The following is a 12,630-nucleotide window of genomic DNA, read 5'->3' on the forward strand; positions in this document are numbered from 1 at the left end:
CAGTTCTGAGTACGGTGTTCTGACAGGCCTGCAGTTTTCTCTAGTCTGCTTCTTTTCGCCATGGCGACCATATTGTGGACGTGCATCATACAAGCGGCCAGCCAATTGCTTTTTCTTTGTCCCAAGTTCTGCGGGCAAGAGACTTGAGGATTTTGTTACAGCTCTGGATTTAAGATACGATTGCGGTTAATTGCTCGCCAAAATGTAGATTCTGATCGAATGTCACACCCAATATATTTGGATATAACACAGTCGGTAGCTTATTGTCATCGGCGTGGATGTCCAGTATGGGCGACATTTGCCATGTTCACGTTGTAAATAAGGTCACCGTGTATTTGGTGGGTGGCAGTATAAGATTTTGCGAGGTGGAAAAACTTGAAAGACTAGGGATATAGTCGTTGATTTTGTAGCATAGTTCATAGATGAATGGACCGGGAGCTGTTGTCATTATCATGCAGTCATCGGCGTAGTATACAATCGTAGCTCCTTCTGGTGGGAAAGGGAGCTTCGATATGTAAAAGTTTAACCAAAGTGGGGATAGGACACCTTTCTGTGACACCCCCTGTTTAATGAGTTTTGATGTTACCTTCCTGAACTGCATCGATGCCTGCAGACCGCACAGATAATTTGCTGTCCACATTTTTAGACTGGCTCGAAAGGTGATCCCTTCCAAGCCTTGCATTAACGTGCTGTAATGAATTGTACTAAAAGCTTTTGATAAGTCTAGCGCTACGAGTGCTAATGAGGGGTATTGGATAAAAGCCGACGTTATGTTCATCGTTCGAAAATAAGCATTTGTTATAGTGTGAGTATTTTGGATGGAGTTTTCTGAAATATAGAATATGAGTTCTTATCGCTTTTCTGCTCTAGTAGACATAAGCTTGACCTCGGAAATGCAGGACATGAAAATCGTTTCCTTCTGCAACCCACACTTCCTACAACTGCTCTCCTTGACGCGACCGTATTTATAAGCATGTCATGCCAAAAAGGCAGTGCCCTGTATGAACGCTCATCAAGCGTAATAATAATTCTTAAATTGATGTTAAACAAGTAAAGGTGTCTAAGTTTGGGTGTAACCGAACATTATATACTCAGAGTGAGCTTCAATTGTACATTTCATTTCAGATAAATTACTTTTCTATATAACACGTGGCACCGCCCGTTTAAAAAAAGTCCTCTTACAATAAAACTTGATAAGTGAAATATCATTGATTCAAAACTATTTTTTCCTAAGTTATAGCTTATTATTCTAGTCTACGACCCTTTTGAACTTGTTTTATATAAAAGTGGGCGTGGTCTTTAACCGATCCCATCCATTTTTACTAGAAATATTTTCTACTATAGAAAAATTTGTGTACCCAATTTTATTAACATCCGTTAATTTTTCTTCGAAATGGCTCCCGAAACATAGAAAATTGCTTAGTCATGATTTATGATTAATAATATTTGTAAAATTGATTTTATCACAAGTGGCGGTGCCACGCCCATTTAAAAAAAGTTTTCAAATTTTTATCAAGTCTCAATATCAGTCCACACGTCAAATTTCAACATTCTAGGTGTATTATTTACTAAATAATCAGGTTTTTGGTGTTTTCCAAAATGTTATATATATAAAAAGTGGGCGTGGTTATCATCCGATTTCGCTCATTTTCAATACCAATCTATTCTGGGTCCTCGTGGGTAAGCTCGTGTACCAAATTTGGTGAAGATATCTCAATATTTACTCAAGTTATCGTGTTACCGGGCAGACGGATGGACCGACGGACAGACATGGCTCAACCAAATTTTTTTTGATATATGAAAGTCTATATCTATCTCGATTTCTGTATACCTGTACAACCAACCGTTATCCAATCAAAGTTAATATACTCTGTGTGCAAAGCACGCTGAGTATAAAAAATGTTTATTGGGTATCTAAATGTTAACACATAAGTATATTTACATGTATTTACCTACAAAGCTGGCTGCTCGATGTGCTGAGCTGCGTAACTCTGTCTAAACTACAAGTTGGTCATGTTGTTGTTGGCAGTAGTGCCCTGACACCGTTAGGGAATGTATAGAATATCATAAATAGGGAATATGAAGTGGGGTGTAAATGCATGTGCGTGGAGGAAGGGCATTTATTTCGAGGCCAAACTGTGGGTGCGTATTTATGTATGTATAAACATATTTGAAAGTGCATCTATGTTGATTTTACTGTTGCAAGGAAGCATAGAACCGAGGTGTTTTCAAAAACCAGTCTAGAAGATCTAATAATCGATTAAAAAAACCGTAATGACTCTATCCAAATGTTAGTTTAAATAACCGTTCATTTGAATTGCTATTCCAAGTAAGCCATTTTAGTTGCGTAGGAAACAGAAAGCTTTTAGAAATAATTTTGATAGGGTTCGAACGCAGGGTTAATGACAAAACGCGTGGCTGATAGGATGATGTCCGAAAATTATCGGAAAATATGTTGGATCATGGAATATTTCAAGGCTGAAGCAAATTCCTGTTGGAACAGTCGACCTGGTAACCGACATACAGAACTTACTTAAATTATAGAAGAAAATTATGAATAAATCTCTCACAGTGAAATATATGTTGCACCACTCGACTATGACGAAGTGAGAATAACAACATCCCGGTACAAAAAGGCCGGCTACTTCCCGAGCTATTCAAACTTGATGGTGCAAGGTATATTATATACGTGCATCAACTTCTATGCAACATATAGTCAGATGAGAACATGTATCCAAAGTGCAATTGCTGCTCTACCCAATCCATTACAATAGCAAAGTCGTTTTACGGGAGATTACAGCGGAAGCAGTGTATTCCAAGCCGAGGTCTATGCCACAGACAGAGCGGCAAAGTTTCTCCAAAATAGCGCGGCTTCAACACCGACGTAACAATCTTTGTTGACAGCCAACCCGCCTTAAGGGCGTTAGAGTCCAACATGATAAAATCGGACATCGTGCGGAGAGGTGTAGAGCCTCTCTGGCTTCTATTAAGTCATCTCAATGTCTCCCTTTGCTGGGTCCCTGGGCACAGCGGCATTGAAGGGAATGATGAACTCGCGTATGAGATGGCTTGGCTTGACTGTGAAGTCTCAAGGTCCTTATGGCCATGCTTGGATAGGAAGGGCACCAGCTTCCTTCTCAAACTCAAAATATCTGCGGTGAGGGTACTTCACAGGTCATTGTGCTATCGCACCAATGCTTCGACGGCGGCGAATACCAACAAGCTCCCTCTGCAGAAGCTGTCAGGATGAGGAGGAAGGGGAGTCGATCTACCACTTTCTCTGCCAATGCCCGGCGCTTCAAAGAAGAAGGCTCAGATTTCTGGGCTCACGCTTCTTCGACCACCTGGCAGAGGTTGGGAAGGTGGTCGTCTCGCTTCTTCTTGGGTTCATCAGGGAAAGCAAATGGTTCTTTGAGGGCAACTAGGAGGTAATGGGGCCAACCGAATTTGCCGCCACTTTGTACTTACTGAGGGCACTCCCAATGGACAAAAATGTCTCCGAGTGGAAGAGTGGGTATCACCCATGCACGCCCACTTAACCAAATCTAACCTAACGCGGAATCAGCCAGTAAGTTTTATCTAGCATATAGTGCGAAAGATTAAAGCAGACAATCAATGTACGGTTTCAGAACCTGTTAGTCTACTTTCCAACAGATCTTCACAATATGTCAAATCTTGGAGAACACTTATGATAACAAAATCGACTTGTCTACTTGTCAACCTCAAAACATATTTTAAAACCTCGAAAATGAACTGCCTATATCCAATTATGTCTAAAATCCAGCTGTTACGGCTTGCCAAACGACGACGGACAATACCAATCGAAATGAGCACTCTGAGGCAAACACTCTTAGGCCAGACAAAGGGAAATTCAGACAAGTTGACTCGCGTGACTTCTTTAACCCGCTGATATTGATACCATGAGCCCTAATAACCATGCCGTTAGTTCTACCTGTTTTCCCTGGATAAAGTTTTAGGGGTAAAGATGATAAGTCGCAGTATTTACTGTCATCAAAGGAAGGTGTCGGTACCTTTTCGAAACTGGAAAGGACCTTGCTATTTGGTAACAATGCTAATAGCATGCCCTGCATGCGATGTGTACCCACATGGCGCCCACTATCTTTTCAATTGTTATGTGGAACCAACGCCTATAACTGCAGCACCCTTATGGTCCAGCTCTGTTGAAACTGAAAGCTTCCGTGGATTCCCGTTAGTGGCCGCGCCTATTGAATGGGGCGAAGCACGGTTAAGCAACAACAACATAATTATTTTTGCCAACAAGTGCCACTTCGGAGTGAGTAGGTAATTGAGGAGTAAAGGCCTCTCGCGGAACAAACTACACGCACTATAAACCAACATAATGTGCAATCACTCACTTAGTATTAGAGAACAAAACGTGTGGCCCTGTCCGTGATGTCAACGGAATATAAGTGTACCAAATAACAGCTGAGGTGCTTCTTTGACTCAAACATGATAAGCGAATGTATAAAGACTGCGGCCCAGAAGGTATTTCTATCAATACCCGGATTCCGCAACATGGAGGAGAGGGCCTTATTGGAGATTTTATCGCTAAAAAGAGTTGGCTGGCGTGCTTTACTATGAGTCGGAAAACTCGACGAGGTGGTTAGAGAGATTTATAGAGATTTATGATGACATTGCATTTACTTTTAATTTTCCCCAATAGATAATGGGTGCCTACTTTAAATAAAATCATTCATACATATTTACAAAACCGCATATCACAATCAGTTAGTTGCTCTGTGTTCAAATATGTATTGCATTTTGGAGGAGATTAATACATATATACAAATGAACAAATATCAGGCAAAAGCGCGTAGTTAAAACCCACCCACACTCGTTATCAAAAGGACGCACGGGTACATGTCTGGCTAGTAGTGTTGGTATGTATATGCTTAGCTAAATTGAAGCAACAAAATCTAACCGAGTACACTTGGCTTGGTCCACTTCAACAACCCTCAGATCATACAAATTTTTGGTGCATAACATTCGTACCACGCATTTATAAATACATACGTATCTACATACATTAGGGTGCGTATTATGTTGCGAACAATTGGTTTAATTGCCGAAGGCCCTAAAATTCCTCAAATTAATTTGCCCATTCAACGTTTGCTTATGGTAAAAATCCAAAAGAAATATTAAAGTGAAGGTCCTGCGTTCAAGTCCCAGGCAGAGCCATATAAAACAAGTAAAGGTGTCGTAAGTTCGGGTGTAACCGAATATTATATACTCAGCGTGAGCTTCAATTGTGCATTTCAGATAAATGACTTCTACATAACACGTGGCACTGCCCGTTTAAAAAAATGTCTCCCCATTTCCTCTTACAATTAAACTTGATAAGTGAAATATCATTGATTCAAAACTATTTTTTGCTAAGTTATAGCTTATATTCTAGTCTACGACCCGTTTAAACTTGTTTTATATCTAAGTTGCCGTGGTCTTTAACCGTTCTCATCCATTTTCTCTAGAAATGTTTCCTGCTATAAGGAAAATATGTGTACCCAATTTTATTACGATCTCCGTTAATTTTTCTTCGAGTTATGGCTCCCGAAACATAGAACATTGCTCAGTCATAAAAGGGGTGGTGCCACGCCCATTTTTTTAAATTTGAAGTTTTTCCTATTTATTGTTATAAATCCACTTGGGAAATGAAATACCATTGATACAAAGCTCTTTTTTACAAAGATATTAAAATCTTTTGTATAAAAGTGGACGTGGCCTTAACCGTGGTTATCATCCGATTTCGCTCATTTTCAATAAATATTTCTATTCTGGGTCCAGATAAGTTCGTGTACCAAATTTGGTGAAGATATCTCAATATTTACTCAAGTTATCGTGTTAACGAACAGACGGATGGACGGGCATGGCTGAATCAAATTTTTTTTCGATACTGATGATTTTGATATATGGAAGTCTATATCTATCTCGATTCCTTTATAACTGTACAACCAGCCGTTATCCAATCAAAGTTAATATACTCTGTGTGCAAAGCACGCTGAGGATGAAAACTCCGATAGATGGCGCATGGATGGAAATATTTCAAAAAATCGTATTTGTGGTCCGATTTGGCACATATTTGGAACATATAATACATAACTACATGAATAGAAAGCGACCTATGAAAAATTGCCGCTAGGTGGCGCAAGGATCGAGATATTGAAAAAAATCGTTGGGCGCGTGAAATTTCTAAAAATTTGAGGTGTAGAATAACCTGATTAAGACTCAGTTGATCTTACTTATGACTATCAATATTTGATCAAGGCCCTAGATTGATGAGGAGTGTGATGACTAGAACCTAGGACCTACCTAATTATTTTCTAGCTTTTAGTATTATTATTATTTCATGTAAGTATTGTTTTCAATAAAACCGTTTAACTTATTTTTTTTTGAATTATTTTATTTAAACTTTCTATTACAATTCCGGCCTCGTCATAATCGGGTAGGGAGCATTTATTCCATCATCATCGATGGCGGGATCTGTTTCATCATCCTTGGGCGGTATATCACCATTTAGGATGCAGAGATGTGTTCCCTCCATAATCGAAGTACTCTGAACATCCGTGACAAGGTCGCCGTTTTTGTTCGGACTTAAGACCTTCCATCTGTCGCCAAAGTTCTTGGTAAAATTTGAGGACGTTATTCCTTGTGGTTGGCAGCTCAAGCTCCTCGCATTGACGTCTTTCTGCCTCTGATTTTTTTTATTGTAAAGGCGCCCGCTTTCCCTTTCAACTCTCGGTACACTCACTCTTCGAGTTGCGCTCGCTTTTAACGATTCCATTAGATAACTACAAAAACGCAGTCATAATTGTTTTAATTTTTTTCTTAGACCACACGAATATTTCTGACTCTGAATGAGGCACATACTAAAGACATGCATACAAACGTACAGATTAAAAATGTGAGTCTGGCTGTACAGGTCACAAATATGTGCAGCATCGAGCGAAATCAAATACATAGATACATACTTACAAACATATATTCACCTGGTACCCCTTTACTGGCCTCCTATGTCGCTCTAGAATTAGAGAGTACACATTTGATGCAATTTATTACAAATTATTTCAAAATATACATTCCGCTTCGACAACAAACTACCTACTTATACTCCCACGAACCGTATTGACTAAGGTTTCACTCAAGTTCAAAAACTGTAAAAAGAATAGCGGAAAGCCAGCGTGGGCATAGTCAGTCAAAACTTTGTCAGAAGAACAGCCATTTTCGCATGGACAGAATAGCCAAACCCAAACCCTACTGGCTCAATTAAATAGGTACTTTTATATCAGCGATGTAGCATGTTGTCTCTGTGTTTTGCTAATCAGAACGTTGTATGTCTTGTCACTCCAAATTGGGAAAAAAGGGTTCGAAAGCAATGCGGTCAAAATTTTACCATATCTATGCAATCCACCAAACTGCACGAAGCTACATCCCTTAGAGCCTTATTGATCAGTGTAGATACAAGTGAATTCTGAAGGCAAACAAAGGCCGTGATAACATTAAAAAAAAAATGTTATAAAATTAAATACTTTCTGAGTGTTTGCTAACCGACTTCCGAGAGCGACCACGCTTAGCAAAACTTTTTTTCGAATTGAAAGAACTTTTTTATAAATTTTGATGTCGCTTTGAACGGGACATCGCCATCATATTGTTGGGCAACATGGCTGTGTGGGCACTTTATTTGAATGTGGTAGGGATCTTGAATCCCATTCTATGACAGTATAACTAAATAAAAATGTGTTGAATAAGATTCAAAAACAATTTGCTGACATCCCAATCAAACAACGAGACAGTACTAAATTGCACAACATTTAATGCTAATTTTATACGGGCTTAAGTTTAAGCTAGCCCCACCCTCGATATTTTTTAAAAAACAAGTGTAATAAATTTAATAATCCGTATTAAATTAGCATTAAATATTGTTCAATTTAGTACGGTTTCGTTTTTTGATTGGACTGAAAAGGTTGGGATAGCTTAAGAGACCTGTGTTGGATAGATGTACGTATAGAGAGTGAGCGTGGGAAGGAGAGAGGGACAGAAAAGGAAGAAGTTACAGAGAGAGATTAGGACGAGAAATAGATAAATGTGGTAAGGTCAGAGAATAAATATGGTTCAGGTGCAACAGCTGATTACAAATAGTTTTGAATTGTTCGATATACATACATAAGTATAGACCTACTTAAAAAAATTTATGTAATAATTTCCATCTCAAATTGGCTCTAAATCTTTCATTATTTAGTACAAATGAAGGAATTTTTTTTCTGTCAAATCGGATGTTTTGCATTAAAACTAATCAAAAAATTTCAGATTTATACTCCTACATACAACTTATGCACACACAACGTATACATTTCTTTTCAATCGTTTGATTGCTTAAAAACACGTCACCAAGCCATGAAGAAGAGCAACGGTTGAGCAGCCGCATGCGAGGGGGTGGTAAATGCCACAAAACGCGTTTCTGGTCGTCAACTCAGTGGTACAGTACCACGTAGTAGCACAGTGCACAACAGTCTACAATGCTCTACTCTACATACACAATGTTACATGCATACTTACTCAAATCTATACTTTACATACATACATACAAACATACATATCAACATTATACAAGTAGATGGCGGCCCCATTTCGCGCCCATCATGCATTCACATTTTCTATTTGGGATTGTATGTGCATATGTATGTATGTATATGTGCGTAGGGTTTTCTTCTTCCCTTCTACCACCTTTATCGCCTTTACCATTAGCACTGTCGTCATCCATACTCACTACCGTTATTACCCGACAACTCCAGACATCTTTGCTACACGGCGCTGCAAAACACCACACACTTTTTAAAAATCTCATCCCACAATTCACTTTTTGTCCTATCCACCCCATTCAGTTCAGCAGTTCGATTCAACGACATGGCATTGCATCACATTGCGCTTCCTCTTTTTTCGGCTATCGTTCGTAATATTCGTAGGTTCTGTTGGTGGTAATCCATTTCCGTTTGTCCTCCAACTCTACTTATTTATTTATTTGTTCTGTTTATTAAATTCATAAACCCACACTCACATACAATATTTTTAAGGCTTGCTTTTGTAGCATATCTTTAAGGAAATCGAAATGAACAATAGTTCGTAGATGTATCGTTATAGCGATAACGGTTTATATATTTCACAGAAATGCGTGAACTCTTTGATGGAACAATTACTTTTTAATTTGAATGTCTGATTTTGTTTTTGTTAAAAACGCATGGAATGGAATTGTGGTAGGGCGGGAGACCGCGAATAATTTTGAAAGCGCTACCGTAACTTGTTTATTCTACTTGAGATCCAAGAAACAGAAAATGGTGCACCTGAATCTCATCTCATCCACGAATTTTTCAGGTACTCTAATTAATGTGATTCATCCCGGCCCACTTGCAGGGCGGAAAGCTATATTTTTGACTATAAGCTAGTTTCTCATGAGGGGTTAGGTTAGGTTGAACTAGCCGGTCCGTGAGGATCTAACATAGACTGAAGCAGTCCATAGTGTCACCAGAATACCTACCAGTATAGCTAAAAATTAGGCACAAGAACATATGTTATAGAATAAATCTTTCTGCCTCGAGATCTAGGCACTCTGACGCCCCTAGCAAGCAGAAGCCAGTGCCCAGTTAGTACGCGCATCGTTAGCCTTAAGTATTTTCCTTTTAGAGATATGAGCAACTTTGTGAGTCCAACGTCGCAGGATTTGAACCTTACAGCCCCTCGCCTCTGTCCACATCCTTCAGGTTTGATGGATCTCTCAAACGGATTGGGGCATCTAGCGTCGCCTTTTCGTTACCTTCTATCCCTTTATGACCGGGAACCCAGCATAGATGTATGGTCCGGCCTGAGCGAAGTCTCTCCAATGCTTCTTTGCATTCCAGGACACTTCTGGATTAAGAACTTGTTGAGATTATTGCCTTGATCACCACCTGGATACCAATGAATACATTGACGAGACTGCAGCTGAAGCACGCTTCCTCCAGAACTTTTGCTGCATTCTTCACGGCTACAATTTCCGCCTGGAAGACACTACAGTGCTCTGGGAGCATGCAGGATCTAATATTTTTTGGATCGACACACGAAACAGCAGACCCGACCTCTTCCGTTAATTTGGAACCATCGGTATACACGTGCATACCGAGGCCTTAAGCCTGCTTGCATTTGCTAGCACTATATTTCTGGCCATTAGGCCTGCAGGTGGGATGTGCAGAATGGCATACAATGCTGCTGTCAGGGTAGTTTTCAGGGCTCCCGCTAATCTTTGATAATCTGCAAACTTCCTCAACTTTTTCGATAAACGCACTTTTTTGTGTGGCTGTGTCCACCAAACTAGGACCCCATTTTAAAGTATGGGCGGGGTGATTGCGGTAAATACCCAATGTCAGAGGGTAGACGATAGGTCCCATGTGCAACCTAGCATCCTCTTGCATGCATTCACTGCCAGGGAGGTTTTTTTCGCTTTCTCTTCCACATAGAGTTTCCACGACAACTTACTATCTAGTATGATTCCAAGATATTTTTATACCCAGCTGATGAGCAGAGCTCAAAGAGTATATTAATTTTGTTCGCATAACGGTACCCCGTAACGGGGTCCGTGATTGGTACTCTACGGACACCTGTAAAACCACCAAACTAATCTGGCCAGAGTACAACCAGAAAAGAACCGATGATCTACTAAATAGGTCTAGGCAGGAAATACACAGAATCACGGCCACTATTACAGGGCACTGGCCGTTTGGCCCGCACGCGAGTGGAATGGGTATCCCCTACGATGAGAGGTGTAGGAGCTGTAGACAGGAGGGTGCCGAGGAATCGGTTACCCACTTCCTCTGCGAGTGCCCAGCCCTCGCGAACTTTCGGTCCCGAACTCTAGGTAACTATGTGTTTCCCGACTTAAGGGCGGTGTCAAACTGCCGCATCAAGGACATAAGTAAGTTTATAGTTTTAACCAAGTGGTTTGAGTAAAGCAACACGCACGGTACATCAGCCAACACATAATTGGTTCCAGGAGAAAGTGCATCAAAATGGCGCCTAGAGCGCTACTTGGGCCCGGCTCCATAGCCGGGCAGCACAGCAACCAACCAACCAACCCCGTAACGGCATAAACTAATCGAAATAGATATAGACTTGTATATATCAAAATGATCTGGGCAAAAAAAGAAATTCATTAAGCCATGTCCGTCCGTCCGTCCGTCTGTCCGTAAACACGATAACTTGAGTAAATTTTGAGGTATCTTAATGAAATTTGGTATGAAAGTTCCTGGGCACTCATCTCAGATCGCTATTTAAAATGAACGAAATCGGACTATAACCACGCCCACTTTTTCGATATCGAAAATTTCGAAAAACCGAAAAAGTCCGATAGTTCATTACCAAAGACGGACAAAGCGATCAAACTTGGTAGGTGAGTTGACCTTATGACGCAGAATAGAAAATTAGTAAAAATTTTGGAAAATGGGTGTGGCACCGCCCACTTTTAAAAGAAGGTAATTTAAAAGTTTTGCAAGCTGTAATTTGGCAGTCGTTGAAGATATCATGATGAAATTTGGCAGGCACATTACTCCTATTACTATATGTGTGCTAAATACAAATTAGCAAAATCGGATGACGAACACGCCCACTTTAAAAAAAAAAAAATTTTTTAAGTCAAATTTTAACAAAAACTGAATATATTTACAGTATAAAAGTAAATTATGTCAACATTCAACTCCAACGGTTCGGTTACACCCGAACTTAAGCATCCTTACTTGTTTGATGTGCTTTTTTTGCAACCTTACTCCTCCATGTACATCCCGAAGCGCCTCATCAATCAAATAGCTGATTGTTGGTAAAAATCTGCCGCTTATGATGACTGAAACGTAAACTGCATACGCCGTGAGTTTGACTGGTCCTCTGTCGAGGGGTTAAACTCATACAATATGACCAAATTTTTAAATTAACTCTGAGTTGAAAAGTCTTGCCAACGCAAAAAATATTGATCAAATACTCTACATTTGTCGTCCTTTAACAAGGTGTGCACAACTTGAAGAGGCCTATGGTATCTATAAGTCATTTCGCACTTTAATGAGATTATATATCAAAGGCTGGTATTTGGATCCCTTTCAGTTTAAAAAAAATACGGCACTTATCTATAAACAGATTCTACAGGCTGTCGGATTACTCTAGCGCTTTCCAAGCGGAAATATTAGCCGTAACCAAAGCAGTAGAAACTCTGGAAAAGAATAGCTTGAGCTGCAACCGTGTTAACTCGCAACAGTCAAGCAATTAAGGCAATAATCTCGCATAGCACAGCATCTTAATGCGTGTTAGAGTATAAGCAGTCGCTGGAGAGAATCGGGAAAGGGAGAGGGAGGGCAGATGAACTAGCTAAAAATGGCGCATCCCTTGAAGCTTGTTCCGTAGACGTCCCAATTAGACTTGGCAAGATTAAGCGAAGGCGAGAGGTGCACATGACCAAGTGGGAAAGGCGTGGGTTCAAGCGCGCGGCTGTAAAGTGTCGAAGATTATGTGTAGGCCTTACAACCTTAGACTAACAAAGTTGCTTCTATCATTAAAAAGAGAGGACTGTAGACTCACGACGGGTATTCTGACTGGACACTGCCT

The 12,630-nt window shown here is 40.1% G+C and overlaps 1 protein-coding gene and 1 long non-coding RNA gene across 6 annotated transcripts in view; one reads left to right on the forward strand and one right to left on the reverse strand.

Moving 5' to 3' along the window:
* Nucleotides 1-12,630, forward strand: part of MTA1-like (metastasis associated 1-like) — an 81,075-nt gene that overhangs the window by 36,034 nt on the left and 32,411 nt on the right. The gene's annotated exons all lie outside the window — the stretch shown is intronic.
* On the reverse strand, nt 6,450-7,600 carry LOC137237711 (uncharacterized). The gene is made up of 3 exons (XR_010949014.1): nt 7,545-7,600; nt 6,991-7,486; nt 6,450-6,806 (listed from the first exon to the last, which is right to left on the reverse strand). It is a non-coding gene; the product is annotated as an uncharacterized lncRNA (long non-coding RNA).

The sequence above is a fragment of the Eurosta solidaginis genome, chromosome 1 (genome assembly GCF_040869045.1).
Source record: "Eurosta solidaginis isolate ZX-2024a chromosome 1, ASM4086904v1, whole genome shotgun sequence".
Classification (NCBI taxonomy): Eukaryota; Metazoa; Arthropoda; class Insecta; order Diptera; family Tephritidae; genus Eurosta; species Eurosta solidaginis.